This window comes from Leucoraja erinacea, chromosome 14 (genome assembly GCF_028641065.1).
Source record: "Leucoraja erinacea ecotype New England chromosome 14, Leri_hhj_1, whole genome shotgun sequence".
Lineage (NCBI taxonomy): Eukaryota > Metazoa > Chordata > Chondrichthyes > Rajiformes > Rajidae > Leucoraja > Leucoraja erinaceus.
The window spans coordinates 36,648,020-36,662,100 of record NC_073390.1 but is presented as its reverse complement, the minus strand read 5'-3'; the positions used below and the strand labels follow the sequence as shown (position 1 = coordinate 36,662,100).

The following is a 14,081-nucleotide window of genomic DNA, read 5'->3' as shown; positions in this document are numbered from 1 at the left end:
ATGTGTACAGCTAATGTGAAACCCACAGACCACCATATGGAACACAAGGTGCTTCAGCGCAGTTAAGTGGTGGTGTTTTCTTTCCAACGTGTAGACTTGACTTTGGTGTACTCTGTGTTCTGAATCCATTCAGTGCATGGATTTGAGGTTCTCATTGCCAGCCCAAATACGCCCGCTTCACTTTGAGGAGTCGTGAACCAGGGATTCCCAGGAGCTGATGATGATTTTAAAAGCCTTGGGTAAATTCTTGAATCTTTTCCTCTTGTAATCTCTTTATTAAAATCTGCTTGGTAATGCCCAACAACATGACATAGAACAACCTGAAGAAGGGTCTCGGCCCGAAACATCATCCATTCCTTTTCTGATGTCACTGATTGTCACTGGGAATATCCTGAAGGAACGATGCATGGAAAATTGAGACTTTAGGTGTGCATTAGATGCAGAAGACAAACATTCAGGAAATAATTACAAAACAATATTTTCAAGAAAGTTTGTAGTCTAGAACCCATAGCTGAACTGATTTCTTCCAGAGGGAACAGCTAGGGGGACAATGTTATAAATCTGCATTTTATTGCCTTTATCTTCTTTGGACTTTTCTGAAACTGAAATATCCTTATCTGATTTGAAGTGCATAAAATTATGTTAATATTATCTCTGGCATGGGCAGCAGTATCAAGGTGTTCATGAGTTGTCCTCTCATTGATGAGTGAAAAACAGGTCAGAATTGTTCAGATACTTTTTACTTAGATACTGTGCTTCTTGCAGAGGATGTCATTAGCCATGTTCATCCATGTTTGGATCCTGCTTACTTTTTTAGTTTAGTTTAGAGATACAGTGAGGAAACGGGCCTCTCAGCCGACCAGGTCTACGCTGACCAGCGATCCCCGCACATTAACACTATCCTACACAAACTAGGGAAAAAGTTTACATTTACCAAGCCAATTAACCTACAAACCTGTACGTCTTTAGTGTGTGGGAAGAAACCGAAGATCTCGGAGAAAACATACGCAAGTCACGGGGAGAACGTACAAACTCTGTACAGACAGTAGTTGTCAGAATTCGAACCCCGGTCTCTGACGTTGCATTCGCTGTAAGGCGGTAACTCTATCGCTGTGCCACCATGATCGTTGTTAATTGATTTTAGTGCAAGGAGCGATTTTTCTTCTGTTTTCAAAGAAAACAAAACGTACCTTTTTGAGATGTCCATGGAGCAAATCCTTACCAAGAAGCAGAGAGAAACACCAATCGCTTATGTTTAAAAGCCTAATAAATTAGAAGAAAACACCATTTGCTGCATATTTAATTATCTAGTAACCGTCAACACAGTGGCATTAGGAGGGCACAGTGGTGCAGTGGTTGGGTTGCTGCCTAAACAGTGCCAGAGACCAGGGTTCGATCCTGACTACGGGTGCTGTCTACATGGAGTGTATATGTTGTTCTTGTGACCGTGTCAGTTAGAGTGGAGGGAGTCTGGTAGGTGGACGGTTGCATTACAACGAGACCCAGCATCGGACGAAACTTAATGTAAAAGCGATATGTTTAAAAAAAAAATGGAAACGATAGAAACCAGGTGCTTCCTAGTGATTTCTACTAACTTATAGAACTCAATCAGCTATTAAAGTAAAAAGGGGATTACGTTCATACAGACTGTAAACTGGAGATTAAGTTCCCTTAAACAAAAGCAATTAACCTCAAGTATTTCAGTATGCAGGCAGCATCTTTTGGAGAAAGAAAAATTGTTAATATTCGGCTTAATGTTGTACATCAAGCGCAGGTTTACTTTGGAAACGGGCTGATTTGCTGTCTCACCAGACGTAGCAAATTGAGAAAACCAGATGGAAAATCCTGCATGGTTTAGTTCAGAGATACAGCTTGGAAACAGGCCCTTCGGCTCTGTACCGACCAGCGATCACCCACACACTAGTTTTATCCTACAAACTAGGATCAATTTACAGAAGCCAATTAACCTATAAACTTGCAACACAGTCCAGCCAACAGTCTAATACCAAGGTATGTCTTTTACAAAATGGACGTCTTTGCTTTTTACCTACTACCGTCATTGAGTTGGTCTTTGGTTTGTTCTTCACTAATACCCTTTGGGATTTAAAATCTGCATATCAAATAATGACATTGAGTTTTATTTGGCATCTATGACTGCATCGTGGACAAAACGCAGAACCATGAAAGTTTCAGATTAACATCAATAAAACAGGAGCCACTGTTAAAGACGTTACTGAGCAAAATTTCACCCCATCATCATAAAAAAGGATTTGAAACATCAGGATATGATGTAAAGAAGTTATTGGGTTTAATAAAATAGAGTAGGATTCTATTGCATGATAATTCATAACATAGGTTATAAAACACTTTGCTGTTTTAATAAAATGTGTGGCGTTAAAACTGGAAGTGAGAAAATTGTAATTCCCTGAATTTTTAGCACCATTAATAAGCTGAAAGCTAATTTTTTGGAGGGCATGCCTGTATTACATGTGTCTTTGTGATGGTTTTGAACATGAAACCAAGGAGACGTGAATTTTGCCAGAGGGAGAGACTCTGGGAGTTCTGTAGCAGGGATAAATCTTTGTCTGGTGAACAGTAGCTCCTGTTTTGTTGACATGAATTTGCTGAGATTTGCAGGAGTTTGATGGTGCAGTGTTTTGTCTAAGACAAGTGTCATAAATGCAAGATTAATCTTTGCCAAAGGGTGCACAGCAACATGCATTGTGGGTTTTTTCTGCTGGTTGAGAAGGCAACTAGAATCAGTTCAGATGTCTTGACCCCTACACTGAATGTGGGCAGAATGTACATCTCATTGGTAGTTACCCAGAGGGGATTAGGAGCAAAACCTAGGTCTGAGCAGATAGGAATGGCTGGCTTTCTTTGCATTGTACCACACGTGATCATTCTGCTACCCTTGAGAATTGACTGGTGGACCTTGCTGTCAAACCTCAGGGTTGCTAGTCCAATGCCCATTTCCCATTATCACCATACGTCACAGTAGCATGCTTGGTATTATTGATAAAATACTGAAAATATTCCCTCCCCAGTATTACACAGGAATCAGGTTGTTGGATCACTGAAAAGATAGGAAAACAGGACAATTGATGAGTTGATAATAGAGAAATCAATTTAATCCAAAATATCACAATGTGTAGGAAAGAACTGCAGATGCTTGTTCACACTGAAGATAGACACAAAATGCTGGAGTATCTCAGCAGAACGGGTAGCTTCTCTGGAGAGAAGGAATGGGCGACGTTTTGGCTCGAGACCCTTGTGAAGGAGGGTCTCGACCCAAAACGTTACCCTTTATTTCTCTCCAGAGATGCTGCTTAACCCACTGAGGTACTCCAGCATTTTTCGTCCATCCAAAATATTGCAATGTGAAAAATCACGAGGATTTGAAATAAAAACAAAATCCTGGAAGAACTCACAGGATTCTGTGGAGGCAACGGCTTGGTCAATGTTTTGGATCGTGACCCTCCTTCATGACATCTGTTGGTCTCCATAGATGCTGTTCAACCCACTGAGATCCTCCTGCAATTTGTTTCTCACTTCAGAACACAACATGTGCAGTCTCTTGTGTCTCTAGGTTTTGAAAAACAATTGACTCTCCCATTGTGAGTAGCCGCAGGGAATCATGAATGCCTTGCTTCCACTCTAGATCCTTTTTACAGTGAGGTTATTGTTGAGGCTAATATGTGGATTCTACCATGGGTGGGACAAGAGGTGCTTGGCCAGTAGTTTGGGAAGTGGCAAGCTCTTTCCGAGCCTATTCCACCATTTATTGCAATCATGGTTGATCTGCTTGTAACCTCAATTTCATATTCCAGTCTACGCTCATAACTGTTCTGCCTAACCTTGCCAATTATCAATCTAGATCTGACTTTAAAATATTCAAAGTGCTGTTTCCACTGCCATGAGTTCCAGAGGGCATGCCTTTAATGTATGTGGCATAGCGTTGATTTCCAACATGAATCCAAGGAGATGTGAATTTTGCCAGACGAAGAGACTCTGAGAGTTCTGTAGGAGGATTAAATCTTTGTCTGATTAGTGTGGGGGCAGGCCTATCACTGCTGAATAATTTCGTATTCATAAGTAACAAGAACAAAATTCGGCCATTTAGCCTATCAAGCCTACTCTGCCGTTCAATCATGGCTGATCCATCTTTCCCTCTCCCAGGCCTTTCACTATTCGGTAAGTTTCAATGAGGTCCCCCACTTATCCTTCTAAACTCCAGCGAGTACAGGCCCAGTGCTGTCAAATGCTCATCATATGTTAACCAAATCATTCCTGGATTCATTCTTGTAAACCACCTCTGAACCCTCTCCAATGCCAGCACATCCTTCCTCATTGAGTCCATATCAGGCCAATCAGAAAAAAACCTATTTGTGCCCATTCTGTTTCCTGTTCATTAGTTAACCAATGTTGAGCAATATGTTTCCCTCCTACACCATACAACACTCGGTCAACCCAATGCTCCTTTCTTTTGAGGAGTTGAAGGCAGCCAGGGATTCCCATGAGTTCATGGTGATGTAATGTTTGTTCGTGAAAGCTTTGGGAACATCTTTGAATCATTACTTCTGTCTGACTGGTGATTTTTTTTGTTTTGTTTTTCTCTCTGACAAAGCTCAAAACAAAGTGGCAATTTAGCAGTCTGGTGTCAGACATGCAAACTGCCCCGTGAAGCGAACTAGGTGTCATTTGGGTCACAATGCCAGTGATGGTGGCTTGGGATAGGATGCTGATATTGGCTTGCTTATTCTTTCAGTGATTTGAAGTAATCCACAGACGTGGTGATAACTCTTCGGTTTGTTTTATAAGTAACTTTATCTCAGAAATGAACATGAGAGCAGAGATCACCCCATTAAATCATGAACTTTGTGCCACGGTTGATCATTGATCTTCAAATGCTCTTCCTTAGAGCAGAGCTGTCCTTGTGCATTGCAGGTGGACATCATTGTCTGTTGTCAGTGAGAGTCTTGAGATATTGGAGGTGGTCTGCATTTTCCAGCACTTTGGCGTGGTCTATTATTGTCAGTAGTGGTGGTGTTCAATAGGAACGTGTTCTAGGGCACACTTAAGTGTAAGATCCATTCTCATGCTTCAGCATTGAATCAATTGACTCTGCCTGCAGATGCATTGAGGCATCATCTGTGCACTGCAGTGAAATGACTGAAGTTGGCATGAACATTGTCCTGGAACAGTGGGGATAAAGGTGGAATCATTTTCTGTCTACAGTGGCTTGCAAAAGTTTTCATACCCCTTGAACTTTTCAACATTTTGTCACGTTACAACCACAAACGTAAATGTATTTTATTGGGATTTTATGTGATAGACCAACACAAAGTGGTGCATAATTGTGAAGTGGAAAGAAAATGATACATGGTTTTCAAATATTTTTACAAATAAAAAACTGAAAAGTGTGGCCTGCAAAAGTATTCAGCCCCCCTGAGTCAATACTTTGTAGAACCACCTTTCACTGCAATTACAGCTGCAAGTCTTTGGGGGTATGTCTCTACCAGCTTTGCACATCTAGAGACTGAAATGTTTGCCCATTCTTCTTTGCAAAATAGCTCAAACTCAGTCAGATTGGATGGAGAGCATCTGTGAACAGCAATTTTCAAGTCTTGCCAGAGATTCTCAATTGGATTTAGGTCTGGACTTTGACTGGGCCATTCTAACACATGAATATGCTTTGATGTAAACCATTCCATTGTAGCTCTGGCTGTATGTTTAGGGTCGTTGTCCTGCTGGAAGGCAAACCTCCACCTCAGTCTCAAGTCTTTTGCAGACTCTAACAGGTTTTCTCCCAAGATTGCCCTGTGTTTGGCTCCATCCATCTTCCCATCAACTCTGACCAGCTTCCCTGTCCCTGCTGAAGAAAAGCATCCCCACAGTGTGATGCTGCCACCACCATGTTTCACAGTGGGGATGGTGTGTTCAGGGTGATGTGCAGTGTTAGTTTTCCGCCACACATAGCGTTTTGCATTTAGGCCTAAAACTTCAATTTTGATCTCATCTGACCAGAGCACCTTCCTCCACATGTTTGCTGTGTCCCCCACATGGCTTGTGGCAAACTGCAAACGGGACTTATTATGGCTTTTTTTCAACAATGGCTTTCTTCTTGCCATTCTTCCATAAAGGCCCGATTTGTGGAGTGCACGACTAATAGTTGTCCTGTGGACAGATTCTCCCACCTGAGCTGTGGATCTCTGCAGCTCCTCCAGAGTTACCATGGGCCTCTTGGCTGCTTCTCTGATCAATGCTCTCCTTGCCCGGCCTGTCAGTTTAGGTGGACGGCCATGTCTTGGTAGGTTTGCAGTTGTGCCATATTCTTTCCATTTTCGGATGATGGATTGATTGAACAGTGCTCCGTGAGATGTTCAAAGCTTGGGATCTTTTTTTATAACCTAACCCCGCTTTAAACTTCTCCACAACGTTTTCCCTGACCTGTCTGATGTGTTCCTTGGGCTTCATGATGCTGTTTGTTCACTAATGTTCTCTAACAAACCTCTGAGGCCTTCACAGAACAGCTGTATTTATACTGAGATTAGATTACATACAAGTGGACTATTTACTAATTAGGTGACTTCTGAAGGTAATTGTTTGCACTGGATTTTATTTAGGGGTATCAGAGTAAAGGGGGCTGAATACTTTTGCACCCCACACTTTTCAGTTTTTTATTTTTTTTTAAATTTGAAAACCATGTATCATTTTCCTTCCACTTCACAATTATGCACCACTTTGTGTTGGTCTATCACATAAAATCCCAATAAAATACATTTACGTTTGTGGGGTATGAAAACTTTTGCAAGCCACTGTATATTGTGGATTGGCTCCACTCTAGGAAAACAATTGTTGCAGATAAGGTGCAGCATCTTTTTGTTATCTTTTTGTTTTTTTGTTTTTTTAGTTATGTTAAAGTGTGTTTTTTATGATTTTTTTAATGTCTTTATGTGGGGGAAGAGGGCAAGGTGCGGGGGATACCGTCCTTCAGCCGCTTCCTGGTGAGGACGCGACTATTATTCGAATCGCGTCCTCGCCCCCCCCCCCCCTCCCCCCACAGCGGCCTACCTACCTGGATTGGCGCGGCCTTTCCTGCCGGGATCGACCGGAGCTCCAGCAGCGGCGGGACAGCGCTGAAACATCGCGGGGCTGGCAATGCCTTACCGGGGGTCGCCGTCTGGAGCCCGGAGTGCTGGACCTGCTGCACCGACATCATGGAGCTGCGGTTTGCGGAGCTCCCAACGCGGGCGGCGCTGATGGACATCGCGGGGTCCTGTGACTCTGCCCGGCTCGGCCTGTGGACTCAGGAGCTTCAGACTCCGGCAGCGGGAGGCGGCTGATCAGAAGGTCCGGGCGGCTGAGGAGGAGGATGTTTACCGTCGGGGTTCAGCGTCGGCGTTCCACCAGCCCGGCGTGAGGGCCTGAACATCGGGCCACCCAGGGGCGGCGACTGCGGGTGCTCTGAAGGCCCCGACCACGGATGAACACGGAGAGGAGGCTGGCTGGACTATGGTGCCTTCCTCACCTTGGTGCCACTGTGTTGTGTTGTGTCGTGGACTTTCTGTGTTTGTGCTTTTTTTTAAATTCTATTTTATTTTTTTAATATGTTTTAATATTTATTATTTATTTATTTTTATGATACTGACTGTAAAAGGAAATTCATTTTGTTGTCTCTAATTGAGACAATGACAATAAATTTGAATACAATACAGAATACAATACAGCATTGTGGCAAGACAGACTGAGCAGTGTGCTAAGCTTTGCTTGGGGCCAGTCTGCACTGAATCCAGTCCGCTCTGGGTCCATTGGGAAAGAATATAGTCTGTGTGCCAAAATAAAGCATATATACGATTTTATTTTAGACCTTAGGCATGCAGTGTGGAAACAGGCCCTTCGCCCCACCGAGTCCATGCCAACCAGTGATCACCCAGGAAACTAGTACTTTCTTACACACACTAGGAACAATTTCCAATTGTATTTTACTGAAGCCAATTAACTTACAAACCTGTATGTCTTTGGAGTGTGGGAGGAAACCAGAGCATCCGCTGAAAACCTACGTGGTCACCGGGAAAACATAATACTCTGTACAGACAACACCCATAGTCAGGATCGAACCTGGGTCTCTGGCGCTGCAAGGCAGCATCTCTACTGCTGTGCCACAGCATCAAATATGGGGATGATTTTTTGCCGACTGCCATTTTTGCTAAGGACGCTCCATCGCCCCTCTCTGAATGGGTCAAAAAAGGCTGTGTACAAGGGACGCTGCCATTCCCTACATTTGTCTCTGAGTTGTTCGACAGTGAAGATCAGCAAATAGAGCAGTATTAAATAGCTGACAGTGTCATTAATTACTGGAGCATTGGAATATTAATCTGCCAAATTAACTATAGGTTTCTCCTTACCAATTAGTACACTAAATCTTTACTCAGCGGTTTGCTCGCTAATTGGAGATTCTTTGCTTCCTTGCCGCTTGATATTTATTAAATAATACTTCTATTCAAATGCACCAAAACGCACTGTTGCTCCGAGGCTCGTGAACCAGATACCATAACTCATGGCATAACCAGGAACCCATATATTCGCTTCCAGCAGGTGTGGCACAATCAAATAATTTGTTGCATTAGCGTGTATTTTTTCGTGCTGTCTCTCTGAAAGCCAGGCAACATGGGGCATTAACTCTAAAAGCTATTGATTGGCAAAAACAAGCCTGACTCTGAGGCATTAATATTTAATCAGTGTCTCCCATGTAGGAGAAAACAGTTTGGAGGGATTTCAAGTTTTTGAGCAGCCAAGTGCTAAACCTCCGTGAGATCTTAGTTTAGTTTGCATAATTGATTAGCATGACTCGCCTTGGTGAGGAAAGGTTATGATTGATGAGACATGGCTCGGACATTGAATTCATTACAATTTTTTTTAATGTTAGATTTCATAGGAAGAGCTTTCAGTTCCCTTTCATGGCAGAGCTGTAACATTGTTTCAAGTCAAGTTTATTGTCATCTGCATAAGTATGGGGAGTTACAGGTACAAAGAAAAAAAACTAGCTTGCAGCACCATTGCAGGTACGTAGACTCAGACAAAAGTAAATGTTCATACATTACATGTTTTTTGACCCTTCCATATCTCATTTCCCTCTGATTGATTGGGGGGGGGGGGGGGGGGGGAAGTAAAAAGATAGAAAAACATAATTAGTAAAAAAAAAGTCCATGGTTCTGTTATCAAAGAAGGTTTAAGGTTGAGCAGGTTGGTTCAAGAACCTAATGTATATAAGTAGCTGTTCCTGAACGTTGCTCTGGGACTTAAAGCTTCTGTGCCTCCGGCCTGGTAGTAGTGAAGAGAAGGGGGCATGACTCGGATGGTGGGGATCCTGGTGATAGATATCACCTTGAGGCAGTGCCTCGTGTAGATGCTTTCAATGGAGGGGAGTCCAACACTCTCTGCCATCTCTTGCCTTCCTATGCTTTGGAATTTCCATATGTAAGGCAGAGATAGATAGATTCTTGATTAGTTCAGGGGTTATGGGGAGAAGACAGGAGAATGGTGCTAGGAGGGAGAGACAGATCAGACATGCTTGAATAGCAGAGTAGACTTGAGCCGATTCGCCTATTTCTGTTCCTATCATTTATGACCTTGTGAGCTTGCATCTGGCCATGATGCAATCTGTCAGGATACTTTCTATTGGGCATCTGTAGAGTATTCGGAGATGCACCGAATTTCATTTAACTTCTAAGAAAATAGTAGCAATGTTACAAAATTTTGAGATTTTAAAAATCAAGTCTGCAATTTATCCCACCAGATAAAGCATAACAATAAGTTTAATTTGACACCAAATTCACTTTCATATCTCAAGTATTAAAAAAGTTATGGCCATTTTCATACTCGGAAATTAGCATCTTGTTCCCTATTGATTTTCAATGGACATTACAAAAAAGCTGTGATCTTGGATAGTCAACAGGCCATTTCTTAAGGAAAGATTAACATTTTTAAATAGCCTAAGTGTCCAAAGATTATTCACAAATAATTCACAATATAACATGATTTTTATATCTAATTTACATTAATTTATAGGCCAAATGGAAGGAATTTAGTGTTCAATTGCTGTAAATAAATGCCCATTTAAATCGGCTTTCCAGTGGGTTTCTGTGAACGCGCTGGTTTAGAATGTTGACAGCGCGCTAGATTAGTGCCCTCAAATGCCGAGAAAAATACTGCGGGATATAAAAAGCCCAAAATAAACTATTCGCTATAGATAACTTTAATTACAGGGTTATATATATGCCCCATTTAATGTAAAAATAAGGTACATACCTTTAATTGTTTGCTCTATAAAACCCTGGGGCTGCGAGAGGTCGCGGAATAAAACAGTAATTTTAAGACTATTATAACTATATTATCGAGGCCTATAAAACTAATAATACCTTTTGCGACCGGGTCTTGCAGCGATTTTTCGTTAATGATTTACTAGGCTGAACATGTGCGATTAGTACAGCCTAGTAAAAATCGCGTTTTAAACCCGCCCCCTCCAAACAGCGCCAAAATCGCCGACATGGCTGAGGGCAGATTCCCAATGGCGATTCAGGTAGGTTTTGTAACATACCTAAAAATAGGCATGCTGGCACACATTCTTTGTGATTGCATTTATGTGATTAGCCCAGAACACTTTAAACTTTAAAGATACAGTGTGGAAACGGGCCCTTCGACCTACTGAGTCCGTGCCGTCTGGCGATCACCCCGTATACTAACACTATCCTACACACTAGGGACAATTTATAACTTTACAGGTCAATTAACCTACAAACCCGTATGTCTTTGGAGTGGGGAGGAATCTGGAGCACCCAGTAAAAACCTACTTGGTCACATGGAGAATGTACAAACTTGGCACAGACAGCAGCTAGAGTCAGGATTGAACCCAGGTCTCTGGTGCCGTAAGGCGGCAACTCTACCATTGTGCCGTCCGGCGTAATCTGATATGTTAACACCTGTGAATTTGAAGCTGCTATCTCTCCACGACTGACCCACAATGGAAATTGCTGCATAGTCTCCCAACTTCCCCTTTCGGAAGTTGACAATTTATTTAGTTTAGTGATGCAGCATGGAAACAGACCCACTTAGTCCACATCGACCATTCGATCACCCGTTTACACTAGATCTTTGTGTACACTTTCTCATCCACTCGCTGCATGATATGGGGAATTTCACAGAGGCCAATTAACCTGAAAACGCACATCTTTGGGATGTGGGAGAAAACCGGAGCACTAAGAGGAAATCCACACAGTCACAAGGAGAATGTGCAAACTCCACACAGACAGCACCCGGGGTCAGCATTGAACCAGCTCTCTCGTGTTAAGAGGCAGCAGCTCTACCAGCTGTGCCACTGTGCTGCCCAGTTCTTTGGTCTTGTTGGCACCGAGCAACAGGTGGTTGATGTGGCCCCACTCAACCACGGAGTTGATTGAACATTGCAGAACTTATTTTCTCTTCCCTTATTCCTTTCACATGCAATCAATTTGTCAGTGAGCAAAAGCCTTAACATTCACATCATTCTTTTGCCATGCTGGTAATTTTAACATTCAATTATCCTCTGACATTCTCCCTTGCTAAATCCCACTTAGCTGGAGTGAGACTTGCTCTGATTTAAAAATGTCATCTAATTTCGAGACACTCAGAAAATATGGGGTTGAATTTACTCGAGTGGGTTTACCATCTGCTTCATTCCTTCACATCAAAAATACACACCATTACTGCAGAGCAGGTGTGAAGTGAAGTTAAAAATCCCCAACATACTCTCATGCATTAATTCCAACACTTTCAAAGCCAACAGCATGGTGCTCAAGCTTTTTATTCAGTAAACTCTAAACATCGATTGAAGTGAAAGCTTGGAGCTAGATCGGGCATGATGGAGTGATTGGAAATTATAGTGGATTTAAAAATTGAAGGGTTTATATTTGTTAGTGTTCTGTAAAATGCTTTCAAATGTCAGCTAACGTTTTGCTTTTGGTTTAGTTTAGTTTGGAGATACAATGCGAAAACAGGCCCTTCGGCACAGAGTCCGCACTGACCAGTGATCCCCGCACATTAACACTATCCTACACACACTAGGGACAATTTTACATTTTTATACCAAGCCAATTAACCTACAAACCTGTACATCTTTGGAGAGTAGGAGGAAACTGAAGATCTCAGAGAAACCCCACACAGGTCACGGGGAGAAGGTACAAACTCCGTACAGACAAGCACCCATAGTCAGTATTGAACCCAGGTCTATGCCGCTGTGAGACGGCAACTCTACCGCTGTGCCACCGTGCCGCCTGGTTGACAAAAGAAGAACTTTGTCGTTGGCATGCAGAGTACCTGCTGGCAATAACGTCATAGGAAAGTGGAAGGATTTATTCTTTGCAGGAAGCGGAAGAAGCCATTGCACAAGCCAGCCGAAGGTACCTGATCAATACTGGATTTGTTTCAACTGCACTTTTCCTCTTCCTAGTCTCGGTGCTGTCCTGCCCTGTCCCTGCACATGCATCTCTCTTGACAAAATCTGGGTCCATTGCCAAATTGTAAGTGGAGCTTTGCCCATTACAATCAGTGCTCCCTGCTCTGTAACACAAACCCTGACAGCAGTGCACCTTTCAACAAAGGAAATAGAACATTTAAATCAACCAATTTTGGCTGAATGAATCTAAATCGCAGCTGGATTAAAATAAAAATCAACGCACTTTGTGTAGAGGAAGATTCTGTGGATTCTACACATTGTATAGATTGCACAACACAACTTGTCCCAGGCATGGAGCAAGGCATTAAAATGTGATCTGGCATCTTGCTGAGTCTAGCTGTAAGTCAGGATCTAAAATTAAACACACATCATGGTGACAGCATCTGTGCATCATTTGAGTACATTGGTTGAAATAATCTTCATAGTCAAACCGCAATGCCTTTTTAATAAAAAGGTCAATGTTGAGTGTATGATAGAGCAAAGGCCACCATTGATACTTGAAGCAACTCAGTTACCAGCAGGCCTGTTGCGCTGGTGCAAGTAAGAATTTCATTGTTCCTGACTCTCTTTGAAGCAGTTGCATACTTAGCATTATTTCAAAGCATTTATTTTAGTGATGTCAGCGTGGAAACAGGCATTTCAGCCTAGACAGTCTGCTCTGATCGACGATCACCCGTACACTGGTTCTATGTAAGACCTGTGTCACATTCTGCACCCTAGGGACAACTTACAGTGGCCAATTAACTTACAAACCGGCATGGCTTTGGAAAGTGGGAGAAATCCGGAGCACCCGAACAAAATCCACACAGTCACAGGGAGAACGTACAGACTCTGCACAGACTGCACCAGTAGTTAGGATTGAAACCGGGTCTGCATTGTAAGCTAGCAACTCTACCGCTGCGTCACTGTGCCGCCCCAATGGCCGCAATTCGGCACGGACTTGTAGGGCCGAGATGGCCTGTTTCCGTGCTGTAATTGTTATATGGTTTGTTACATGGTTCATTGTCCTCACTTTCCTATTGTTTTTGTTTGCTTTTGTGTTTTATCCATATCTGAAAATAATTGACTTCCTTACTGAGACATGGTTTACATGTACTGAATGCTCTCTGTATTCAATGACTATTAAGCAAGCATGATCATTGATGATGAGTATCAGTGGGTATCTAATTATAGCTGGCACCACAGCGATCCAGTCCTCAGTCAGCATTCTGAATACATTCTCTGCAAAAGACTGCTAGTTAGCTCTAGACAGATTAAATAATTTCTCCTCATCTAACCAGAGGATGCTGAAACAAATCGGCATATTTGTCTGCAAAAAACAAAGTGATGGAGGAAATCATTAGGTCAGGCAGCATCTGTGAAGAGAATGAATAGACGATATTTTGGATCGAGACCTTTCTTGAGCCCAAAACATTGCATATCCAGTCCTTCTGCAGACGCTATTTGACCCACTGAGTTTCTCCAACCTTTGGGTTTTACAGCATCTGCAGTTTCTTTGTGTCTTTTACAGATCAGAAGCAGAACTTAGTGAGTTGTCAGGATGGCTTGCTTCCTTTTGAATTCCACACACACTTGAATCATAGAACTG

The 14,081-nt window shown here is 42.5% G+C and overlaps 1 protein-coding gene across 2 annotated transcripts in view; it reads left to right on the top strand.

The window, feature by feature from the left end:
* Positions 1 to 14,081, top strand: part of LOC129703572 (ephrin type-A receptor 3-like) — a 269,335-nt gene that overhangs the window by 124,556 nt on the left and 130,698 nt on the right. The window lies entirely within an intron of this gene.